The following is a 12,965-nucleotide window of genomic DNA, read 5'->3' as shown; positions in this document are numbered from 1 at the left end:
CCTGTGAGGAGGGAGCAGCATGCATGGGACCCTGTGAGGAGGGAGCAGCATGCATGGGACCCTGTGAGGAGGGAGCAGCATGCATGGGACACTGTGAGGATGGAGCAGCATGCATGGGACACTGAGAGGATGGAGCCGCATGCATGGGACACTGAGGAGGGGGCAGCATGCATGGGACACTGTGAGGAGGGGGCAGCATGCATGGGACACTGTGAGGAGGGGGCAGCATGCATGGGACACTGTGAGGATGGAGCAGCATGCATGGGACACTGTGAGGAGGGAACAGCATGCATGGGACATTGTGAGGAGGGAGCAGCATGCATGGGACACTGTGAGGATGGAGCAGCATGCATGGGACACTGTGAGGATGGAGCAGCATGCATGGGACACTGTGAGGATGGAGCAGCATGCATGGGACCCTGTGAGGATGGAGCAGCATGCATGGGACCCTGTGAGGAGGGAGCAGCATGCATGGGACACTGTGAGGAGGGGGCAGCATGCATGGGACCCTGTGAGGAGGGGGCAGCATGCATGGGACCCTGTGAGGAGGGGGCAGCATGCATGGGACCCTGTGAGGAGGGGGCAGCATGCATGGGACCCTGTGAGGAGGGGGCAGCATGCATGGGACCCTGTGAGGAGGGGGCAGCATGCATGGGACCCTGTGAGGAGGGGGCAGCATGCATGGGACCCTGTGAGGAGGGGGCAGCATGCATGGGACACTGTGAGGATGGGACAACATGCATGGGACACTGAGGAGGGGGGCAGCATGCATGGGACACTGTGAGGAGGGGGCAGCATGCATGGGACACTGTGAGGAGGGGGCAGCATGCATGGGACACTGTGAGGAGGGGGTAGCATGCATGGGACATTGTGAGGAGGGAGCAGCATGCATGGGACATTGAGGAGGGGGCAGCATGCATGGGACACTGTGAGGAGGGGGCAGCATGATGTGAGGACAATGTGCAGATCATATTTCATAATTGAGGAAGGTGTGGTGGGTATAATTTATAAGGGAGGGCAGTGTGTAGTTTATTAGGGGCAGTGTGACAGTCACAGTATATAAGTGGGGATGGTGTGGTGGGAATATTTTATACTCATGCTATGTTTTGATGTGCCTGTGGTGATCCCCATTGGGGGGGGGGGTTAGTGCCCTTTGTTTCTCATTGATACTTTTTAAAGTGTTTTACAGAGTAGATCTGCCTTAAACAGATGTCGAGTGCGAAAATTCAGTGTTACGTTGTCACTAAGGGGCGCGACCACTTAAAGTGCCTAGGGCAACATGAAGGCAAAATACAGCCCTGCCTATAGTGATAAGTTTCAAACAAAATATATGTAAGCCAAGTCCAGGCTCAAAGACAATTTCTGACTGTTCTGTCCCCACATAAGGCGAATGAAGGTATAACTGGCTGTCAGATGCTGTGAGACTTTCCTACCTTCGTATCCAAGAAATTGAAGACTTCACAAGCCTAGAAATGTGTGTGCTCACAGCAATGAGATGAACAGCAAAATGGCTACTGAGAGGAGGGAGGCAGGAAGAGAAGTAGAAGCCACTCCCAGTTTGAATCAACTTAATTGACAGCAACATAAGTGAGCAGTAACAACACTGGCCAATAGATATCAGCATAACATTTGTAGCTGAATGAACTTTAGTTTCTGAAACCAAGTAAAGGAGAAAGTCTTCCCACAGTGGAGGTATATATGAAGGTACTATTGTACCTCTGCAGCCTGTTAACGTTGTAAAATTATGCAGCCTGACGAAGGTTAAAAGCTTCTCCATCCGTCAGACCATTTTCTCCCCCAGCACAGCTGCACCCTCCCCATTGAGGTGCAGCCCGTCCCTACCGTAGAGCCTGTAGCCAACTGAGAAGTCGGCCCAGTTCTCCATGAACACAAACCCTTCCTTCCTGCTCCAATTTCTAAGCCACATATTTATCTCCCTAAGCTCCCGCTGTCTTTCTAGTGACGCTCGTGGCACCGGTAGTATTTCTGAAAACACCACCTTGGAGGTCCTGGACTTCAGCTTCTCTCCTAGTTCCCTGTAATCATTTTTAAAAACCTTCCACCTGCCTCTAACTTTGTCATTAGTACCAAGGGGCACCATGACCTCTGGGTTTTCCCCAGCCCAACCCAGCAATCTGTCTATCCAATCCGCAATATGCCGAACCCGAGCACCCGGCAGACAACACACTGGCATTCACGGTCTCAACGATAAAAGACCTTGTCTGTCTGCCTAGTTATAGAGTCCCCTACCACCATCATCTGTCTGAGATTTGTTGCACTCCTATTTCCCTCCTTCCGACAGCAGTCGCTTTCCTGGTTCCTAGGAGCAACGTCCTGCTGTAGTGATCCTAGTCCTAGTTCCTAATTTCAGCAACACTGGAATATTTACTAGGTTGTGCCAGATCAGGACTGGGCTCCCTGACACTTTTCCCCCTACCTCTTCTTCTGTTACCCAGCTACCTACCTCTGGGTCCTGACCTTCCCCACCTCCACCCTCCTCCATAGCACTGGCCCCAGCCAGAGCCGCTCAGTAAGCTCTAAACTCCTCTCCAGGTTTGCAATGCTCCGGAGTGTTGTGAGGTGCATATTTAGATCAGTTACCTGGGCTTCCAAATATGTAACACGCTGGCATCGAGAGCAGACATATTCACCCTCGAACGGCTGCTCAAGGCAGGCATACATCTAACAAGACACACACCTGGTAGCATTGTCCATGGAGCCGCTATTAAATGGGGATAAACAATACAGAAAAAACTATAAAAACAAAGAAAAAAAAAACAATTGGAAACTTGTAAGGAAAACTCCAAACTCTGCTCCTGTGTCACACTCTGATATTGTGTTTAAACTATGGACTTACCTCCCCCCTCAGACTTTACTGCCCCTCACAAGCTCAGTGACCTCCGCTCCGTACACCTCGTACACACACGGCTCCGCTCCATACACCTCATACACACACGGCTTTGCTCCGTACACCTCGTACACACACGGATCCGCTCCGTACACCTCGTACACACACGGCTCCGCTCCGTACACCTCGTACACACACGGCTCCGCTCCGTACACCTCGTACACACACGGCTCTGCTCCGTACACCTCGTACACACACGGCTCCGCTCCGTACACCTCGTACACACACGGCTCTGCTCCGTACACCTCGTACACACACGGCTCCGCTCCGTACACCTCGTACACACACGGCTCCGCTCCGTACACCTCGTACACACACGGCTCCGCTCCGTACACCTCGTACACACACGGCTCCGCTCCGTACACCTCGTACACACACGGCTCCGCTCCGTACACTTCATACATATCAAAGTTAGGGACAAAGCCCGGGAATATTTATAAACAGTAAAAGTAGGTTATTCCCATTAACAAATTTTTATTAAAGATATAAAAACACACCATCAGTGTAAAAATAGACCATCAGGTCACAGTGAATTGAATACAGTAAACACATGAAAGATTTTTAGTCTCTGTGGAACCAGAGGGCTCAAGACTTAACTTGAAGACAGAAATACATTCAGGCAGCGCCACAAATAGAAAATTTTGAATGCTTGCTGTCCATGAGTGTCCGCATAGATATAAGTCAGTCCTCTCCAAGCGTCCACTTGTTTCTTGTAATATCAAGGAATGGCAATTATTTCATTCAGTTTAGCAGAAGTGAGCCATTAGATTCAAGATTTACAACAGTCTCCACCTCGACGCGTTTCCCCACATAATAAATACGTGGTTCATCAGGAGGCTACAAAACAGATAAGCTCTATCAGCAACAGATTGAAAAAGGTTCACCTAGATTGCACATTCGTACATTATATCACAGATAGGCATGTAAGATAACAAAGTAATACAAGACAATAATATAAAAGTACTTGCCCAGGGAGAAAAGGTACTAGATGTGCAGATCCATGGCGCCCATCACAAAAGATCCACGGCTAGTCAGACAATGCTGGAGGAAATTCACTGCCATAGTCCAGAGAGGCGTCATGGAACTGCACATCACTCAGGGATTTAAATAGCCCACAGTCTCCTGATCAGCTGTAGGCGATCAAGGCAATCATGCTGATGCCGATATCGCCACATGTGCGCATGCCTAATGTGATGCGCACACCTGAGGAAAACCCAGGAGACTGGTGTAATGGAGGCGCCCCCGTCCGCATCGCAACTGCGCCTGCCCAGAATCTTATTGGCAGCATGCATGTGCGGACGGAGGCCCTCACGTGCCAAAAGTAGGTAGATATAAACAAGGGGAGAGCGCATGCCTGAGGGTCATGGATATCGTGACGCCCACAGGAGCGCCGCCGTCCACATCACCACCGCGCCTTGCCAATCAAAGGCAGCGTGCACACGTGGACGGAGGCCTCAATATGCCAAACTTAGGTATAGGTAAATAAAGGCACAGCGCATGCGCAAAGAACAAACGGGGTCTGCATATAGATAATAGAATAGTGCAGATCACCGTATATATGCGCAAGCGTAGTTAAAAACTTAGTGCCTCCTCCATAAATACAAGATTAGCATATTAACCCCCATATATAAAGATATACCTATAATTTGCATGCGCAAAAACCAGCGGAGTCTGCATACAGATAATAAAATAATGCAGATCACCGTATACAGGCGCAAACGCAATTAGAAAGGTGCTTAGTTTCTCCTCCATAAATATAATATTAACCTAGTAACCCCCATTGGTATAGATATACCTATAATTATATTAAATATCGATAATAATAATTAGGGGGTCCCTTTTTAGGGGAATATAGATAAAAAAGGCTAGTAGAAGGGGCACCACGACAGACATGACCCTCATTTATAGCAGTATATACCACATAGACGTCCATGATCATAAATAGACGCCATGTTAGATCGAACCCCTAGTAGGCACATAGTTAACAAGGGCATTGAAAGAAACTTAATAAACAGGCTGATAAGATGTTACATCAAATACTGTCAAAAAATTCCCACAGAAGTACAATCATTCCTAGTCAGACATATCCCCCACAATGTGAGGGTACATCTGTAGCCAGGCTCCCATAACAAGGACTAAAATACATAGATGTTAACCATCAATATGGTCCATTCCTGAAAGGAAAGGAAGTTTGCAAAGTAGAGCAAAAACAGATTTAAACTAAACAAATTTTGACACCGCTTCAAAGCTAAGTGGGAAGGAAGCAGCCAAAGGAGAGCTGTTCATTCAGCCCCCCTGGGGTTAAAGATCCCATTTTGAATATCCAGGCGGATTCCTTCTGCAATAATGTCCTATCAAAATCCCCTCCCCTAGGGTTGGGTTTCACCACCTCCAAAATGGAAAATCGAATTTGGGCCACATCCCCCCATGTATCATATTAATGTGGCGGGAAATTGAAGTGTCTCGTCCATTCCTAATGTCCGCAAGATGTTCACCTACCCGCCTCCGGAGTTCTCTTAGGGTCTTACCTATATAGTCAAGGGGACAAGTGCAGGTAGCCCTATAGACAACTCCGGAGGTTTTGCAATTGCCAAAATCACGTAAAGGGAAAATTTTTCCTGTAGCTGCACTAATCACCCTTTTACATTGTTCCATAGATCCACAGTATTTACAGTTCCCACAGCGGAACATACCACAGATGCGTCTATCCAACCAAGTCCCCTGTGGTCTAGGTCCCTGGTACATGCTATGTACTAACTTGTCACCTATGGTACGACCCCGCCTGTAAGTGATACTTGGAAACTTATTAATATGCTTCACCAGATCAGGGTCAGCCCTCAGAATCTTCCAGTGCTTTTTAATCACTGAAAAGACTCTCTCGGACTGTACATCATAGGTACCAATAATACGTGTGATGTTATGATCATTATCACGTACTCGAGGGGCCATGATATTATGCCTCTTGGTGTTCTTGGCAAAGGCATAGGATTGCTGGATGATCTTTTTAGGGTAGCCACGGTCTAGAAATCGACCAAAAAGGTCCGTGGCCTGTACCTTAAAATCTTCTTCCCTTGAGCAGTTTCTACGTATTCGCAGAAACTGCCCTTTAGGAATACCCCTCTTAAGGGGAATGGGGTGGTGGCTGTCCCATTTCAAAAGAGAATTGGTCGCTGTGGGTTTCCGGTGGGTCAAGGTGTGAATCTTACCCCTCTCATCTTTTTGTATGACCAAGTCCAAAAAGGTAATGGAAGTCTGGTCGCAAGTGTGGGTAAATCTCAGGCCTAGAGAATTATTGTTGAGGCCCTTTACAAATTTTTCAAAATCAAAAATTGACCCTGTCCAGAGGATGAGAATATCATCAATGTATCGGACCCAAAGTCCGATACATTGATGAGGTTCCCCATCCTCTCCTCCAAAAACTACTGTTTCTTCCCACCAGCCCAGGTACAGATTAGCATAACTGGGGGCACAAGGGCTCCCCATTGCTGTACCCCTGAGCTGGTGGAAATACTTAGTATTAAATAAAAAATAATTATGATACAGGGTGAAAGACAGGAGCTCTCTGACAAACCTGTTATGCCTCACACAATCCACAGCCCTTGATCTCAGAAAATGATCCACTGCCCCGAGTCCCAGGTCATGGGGAATGGAACTGTAGAGTGCCTCGACGTCAATGGAGGCCAGGATAGTATCCGGGCCCACATCGACGTCTTCAAGGATTTGCAGAAGATGGGGGGTATCCCGGACATAGGAAGGGAGGGATGTAACAAAAGGGCGTAGAACCTTGTCGACATAATTACCAGCATTCTGGGACAAGGAATTAATGCCTGCCACAATGGGCCTACCCCTCAAAGGTTCAAGACCCTTGTGCACCTTTGGAAGTGCATAGAAAACTGGTATCACCGGGTGCTGCGGTACCAGATATTCATACTCACCCAGTGATATCAAGTTATTCTGCCTAGCCTCATTAAGTATAGTTTGAAGAATATCAGTATAGGCTTTTGTGGGGTCACATGTTAGCCGCTCATAGGTATCCAAATCATCAAGCAAGGCGTGACACATGTCAAGATATTTCGTGTGGCTCAAAACGACAAGATTACGGCCCTTGTCTGATTGCTTGATGATAAGATCCCTATTCTTTGATAAACGGTCTAGTGCCTGGAGTTCACCTTCCGCAAGATTAGACCCTATGCCATACAGGGACTGAGGTATTTTTTGGAGGTCCTCTTGTACAAGTTTTAGAAAAATATCAATACTCGTACAATTAGTGGTAGGAGGAGATTTTTTACTTGGTCTCTTCAAATCAGTAAAGGGACCATCACCCCTCCCCCTAGTGTTGTCCCTAAGTAGATCAGAAAGGGACTGAAAACATTCAAAGTCCTCCTCTAATATGCCTAAGTCCCTACATTGTTCCTTAGTGTGGTGTTCAAAGAACAATTTCCACCTAAGTTTTCTTCCAAAGAGTTCCAGGTCTTTGAACCAACCGAAACAGTCAAACCTATTGGAGGGAATGAAACCCAACCCCTTAGATAGCACTGCATAGTCTTCATGAGATAAAGAGGTATCGGAAAGATTTAATATCCTCCCCTGGCTTGATGGGCTCTGGTATGGGGGTACTGTCCCCCCATATATCGCTGCTCCAAAAAAGAGGAAGAACCAGAGGGGCCAGATGGCCCATGCTGGGGCCCCCGATATCCAAGTTGGCCCCCTTTTCTTTTCCTTGATTTCCTTGGGCCTACCCATGGATGAGGATTATGAGGTAATGTAGCAGAAGAATTTGTATTGGTCCTAGATCTCTCGGAATCTGACGTATCCAGATCCGAGGATGACACTACTGAAGGTTGTCTATTGGGGGGTTGAAAGGCCCTATCCTCCCTATATTCTGCTAGGTCCCTAATAAACTGAGAGTGTTTCCTCTCCTTAAGGTTGTTTTGGAATCTTTCTATTGAGGTCTGCAGCAGACCCTCCCTTCTGATAAAATCCGGGTCACTTTTAAGGCGTAGAATACTATCAATAGCCGTATTCAACGCAGTAGTGGATGTTGCAAAAAGCTTTTTCTCCTCATCAAGTAACAGATTCATTAACCTTAGGGAGGATGCTAGAGATTCCTTCCGCCAGAGAATCAGGAAACTCTCAGATGCTGTTCTTGGGGATGGATGTATGTTAATTCTAAGCCCCCTAGGGACAATTTGATGTTTAATATAGTTTTCAAGGCCTTTAATCTCCCACCAAGACCGGATATTATTCTTATAAAGGGCCAATAGTTCTTTAAAGGAATCTTTCAAAGTAGAACCCGTGTTACCAGAAGAAAATTCCTCAGTAGAAAACACTTGGCTCGCTTCCTCAACCCAAGATGCTGTATTAACGGGACCTGTTAGAAATCCTGCCATACTTCGCAAATTAGGTCTATCAAAGTTAGGGACAAAGCCCGGGAATATTTATAAACGGTAAAAGTAGGTTATTCCCATTAACAAATTTTTATTAAAGATATAAAAACACACCATCAGTGTAAAAATAGACCATCAGGTCACAGTGAATTGAATACAGTAAACACATGAAAGATTTTTAGTCTCTGTGGAACCAGAGGGCTCAAGACTTAACTTGAAGACAGAAATACATTCAGGCAGCGCCACAAATAGAAAATTTTGAATGCTTGCTGTCCATGAGTGTCCGCATAGATATAAGTCAGTCCTCTCCAAGCGTCCACTTGTTTCTTGTAATATCAAGGAATGGCAATTATTTCATTCAGTTTAGCAGAAGTGAGCCATTAGATTCAAGATTTACAACAGTCTCCACCTCGACGCGTTTCCCCACATAATAAATACGTGGTTCATCAGGAGGCTACAAAACAGATAAGCTCTATCAGCAACAGATTGAAAAAGGTTCACCTAGATTGCACATTCGTACATTATATCACAGATAGGCATGTAAGATAACAAAGTAATACAAGACAATAATATAAAAGTACTTGCCCAGGGAGAAAAGGTACTAGATGTGCAGATCCATGGCGCCCATCACAAAAGATCCACGGCTAGTCAGACAATGCTGGAGGAAATTCACTGCCATAGTCCAGAGAGGCGTCATGGAACTGCACATCACTCAGGGATTTAAATAGCCCACAGTCTCCTGATCAGCTGTAGGCGATCAAGGCAATCATGCTGATGCCGATATCGCCACATGTGCGCATGCCTAATGTGATGCGCACACCTGAGGAAAACCCAGGAGACTGGTGTAATGGAGGCGCCCCCGTCCGCATCGCAACTGCGCCTGCCCAGAATCTTATTGGCAGCATGCATGTGCGGACGGAGGCCCTCACGTGCCAAAAGTAGGTAGATATAAACAAGGGGAGAGCGCATGCCTGAGGGTCATGGATATCGTGACGCCCACAGGAGCGCCGCCGTCCACATCACCACCGCGCCTTGCCAATCAAAGGCAGCGTGCACACGTGGACGGAGGCCTCAATATGCCAAACTTAGGTATAGGTAAATAAAGGCACAGCGCATGCGCAAAGAACAAACGGGGTCTGCATATAGATAATAGAATAGTGCAGATCACCGTATATATGCGCAAGCGTAGTTAAAAACTTAGTGCCTCCTCCATAAATACAAGATTAGCATATTAACCCCCATATATAAAGATATACCTATAATTTGCATGCGCAAAAACCAGCGGAGTCTGCATACAGATAATAAAATAATGCAGATCACCGTATACAGGCGCAAACGCAATTAGAAAGGTGCTTAGTTTCTCCTCCATAAATATAATATTAACCTAGTAACCCCCATTGGTATAGATATACCTATAATTATATTAAATATCGATAATAATAATTAGGGGGTCCCTTTTTAGGGGAATATAGATAAAAAAGGCTAGTAGAAGGGGCACCACGACAGACATGACCCTCATTTATAGCAGTATATACCACATAGACGTCCATGATCATAAATAGACGCCATGTTAGATCGAACCCCTAGTAGGCACATAGTTAACAAGGGCATTGAAAGAAACTTAATAAACAGGCTGATAAGATGTTACATCAAATACTGTCAAAAAATTCCCACAGAAGTACAATCATTCCTAGTCAGACATATCCCCCACAATGTGAGGGTACATCTGTAGCCAGGCTCCCATAACAAGGACTAAAATACATAGATGTTAACCATCAATATGGTCCATTCCTGAAAGGAAAGGAAGTTTGCAAAGTAGAGCAAAAACAGATTTAAACTAAACAAATTTTGACTCCGCTTCAAAGCTAAGTGGGAAGGAAGCAGCCAAAGGAGAGCTGTTCATTCAGCCCCCCTCCGTACACCTCGTACACACACGACTGCCGAGACCCACTCACCGGTTCCCCCTCCCCACCGCGCAATGAAGGAGACCACACATGGAATATCTTTCTTTTGTTCTTTATTGAAGGTATCCACGTAACACCATTCAATTTTGATATAAAAAGGGGGTTGCTTGATATTTTGGCCACAGCTTTTACCACAGGCACAAATCCGCCTTAAACCTGAGGGAGGAGGCCCGATGCCTACGGCCGTCCGTGTCAGGTTGGCTCTCACCAAATCCCTCTTCCACCAGCTGTGACTTCCGAACTTGTAACAAAACCTTCTTAAGGGAGGGAGGGCAGGCGATGCTCACCCTGAGGGCAGATGTGGTAAGAGAAAGGAGGGACTCCGGCAGCTGTTTATATGCCCTGTAGGAGGTCCCAGCAGGGAAGGGGGGGGGCAGCGGGGGGCATTGCACAGTGGGGAGGAGGGAGAGGTGACCATGGGGGACGTAGCGAGGGGCTCAGCAGTCAGGGGCAGCGGCAGCGGCCGCAGTGCCCTGCAGACTGCCGAGACCCACCCACCGGTTCCCCCTCCCCACCGCGCAATGAAGGAGACCACACATGGAATATCTTTCTTTTGTTCTTTATTGAAGGTATCCACGTAACACCATTCAATTTTGATATAAAAAGGGGGTTGCTTGATATTTTGGCCACAGCTTTTACCACAGGCACAAATCCGCCTTAAACCTGAGGGAGGAGGCCCGATGCCTACGGCCGTCCGTGGCAGGTTGGCTCTCACCAAATCCCTCTTCCACCGGCCACGGAGTGGCGAAGGCCCACGCCTGAGCTGCGACCCCCACACAGGGCCCTCATGGCCCGCTCAACCCCGTCCTGGATGTCTGACAGGAAAATATCCAGACCTATGTCATTGAGGCTAAAACCATCCTCTAGCACCAATCTGCTGATCTCTGATTCCAGCAACTCATGTCCCAGCACTATCCCTCTTCCTGACGCTATAAATTTGGCGATCTGCATATTGACATGCCGCCTTGACCTTTCCACAGTCGCTATGTTCCTTGCCCCTATCCAGCTTAATCTTTGTAATATACTGGACCATACCACTACTACGTTGCTGAAGAAGCCGCTAAACCTATCCAGGTCTGCTTGCATGACCGCTAGCAGTTCCTGGATCCTCACATTTACCAGGTCGTTCCCACCCGCGTGGATGACTAGCACTACTGGGCCCGTGGCTATCCTTGCTATGTTCACTACCTCGGGCAGGACCTGTGTCCAGGCCATGCCCCGATCTCCTCTCCAATGGAACTTGAGGTGATGAAATCCCAGCTCGCTTCCACCTGGTCTCGACTCGGCCCGCCATGCTGCCCAGAATATGTGTGAGTGACCTAGGATCCAAATGCTAGGTCTCGCCGGATCTAGGAAGAAAAGATGTTAGCAACTGTACTCAGCATATTTATCATAGTGTCAGCGTCCATCATTGTATTAGTGTTGTCATAGCTTTTGGTGGCGGAACTACGGGACTGAATGGTTAGCAATGATTAGTTATCTGAGGGATGTGGAAAGATGTAGTGACTGCCGAGGCTGGTTCGAGGTTAAGACTTGTGGTAAAATTTGGTGGTTGGCAGGGATCGGGTTAAATTAGATCTGGCCTAATATAGCGGAAGAAACAGTCTGATTTCCAACGCCCTATCCGCTTTATCTCCTCGTTCGAGAAGCCGGCCCTTGCTGCCTCGGTTGCTGCGCCTATGCGGAAGGAGTGTGTGCTATAATCCCCTGGCTGTAAGCCCAGGTTGGAAAGTGACGTTTTTAGCAAGGCTGAAAACTGCGTTGCCATGAGCGGGGATCCATCCGCGTGCTCTAAAAAGAATTTGTTGGGAACCCGAGACTCTAAGTAACACTGCAAGATAAGGATGGGACAGAGGGGGCCGGGAAACGGGAAAATGGGGAACCAAACTCCTCTACCGAGCTGATTTGTTTTAGAGCGCCTTATGCGAACTCGTACTCCACCATTGCAAATTATAATGTCGTCGTGGAGCAGACCCCCGGGACGAGCTGATGATCTGCCGACTAATTCACTGATTCGCACAGCCCCAAAGAATGCAAGCGAGAAGGCAGCCGAGAACAAGCGGACCTCGCTGTCATTGGCACATACGTCGCCTAGCTGGTTTATTATGCCTGAGAGGATGGCAAATGAAATGGGCCTTCTGCTTTCAGTGCACTGACGCTTCCGCTTCCAGCCTTTAACGGCCTGCGTAAACAGGAAGGCCTTGGTGACATCAGGCCATCCACGAACCCGGAAGTGAAAGGCTATGCCTGCGAGCCGCTGCTGCGCTACTGTACCCGACACGCCATTACTATGCAAATGCGCTATATACCGAGCAACGGAGTTGCTGAGAAAATAAGCAGACACCTAGCTAGGCAGCGGTTGTGCTATATTTAACCATTCGTTCCAAGCCTTACCGTACGAACGCCACGTAGATGGAGCTAGAGATGCCTGGACCAAAGGCATCAGCTGTCCTCGGGGACCGTCCAAAGGAACTGTGAATCATGAATGGATAAGAAAGTCGGGTTTAACACTGCGCTAAAACCATGAAGCCAAACGATGTGATGAATTCTTTGCTATATTTTCTTTATTTAGGCCAAGTCTACATGTTTCAAAGGCATGTCCGCCTTCTTCATCAGGACAAAGGAAAAAACAGCATGATCAAAGGATTTTTTCCTTTGTCCTGATGAAGAAGGCGGACATGCCTTTGAAACATGTAGACTTGGCCT

The sequence above is a fragment of the Anomaloglossus baeobatrachus genome, chromosome 5 (assembly GCF_048569485.1).
Source record: "Anomaloglossus baeobatrachus isolate aAnoBae1 chromosome 5, aAnoBae1.hap1, whole genome shotgun sequence".
In the NCBI taxonomy this organism is placed as follows: Eukaryota; Metazoa; Chordata; class Amphibia; order Anura; family Aromobatidae; genus Anomaloglossus; species Anomaloglossus baeobatrachus.
Note: the sequence above shows the minus strand (reverse complement) of the source record.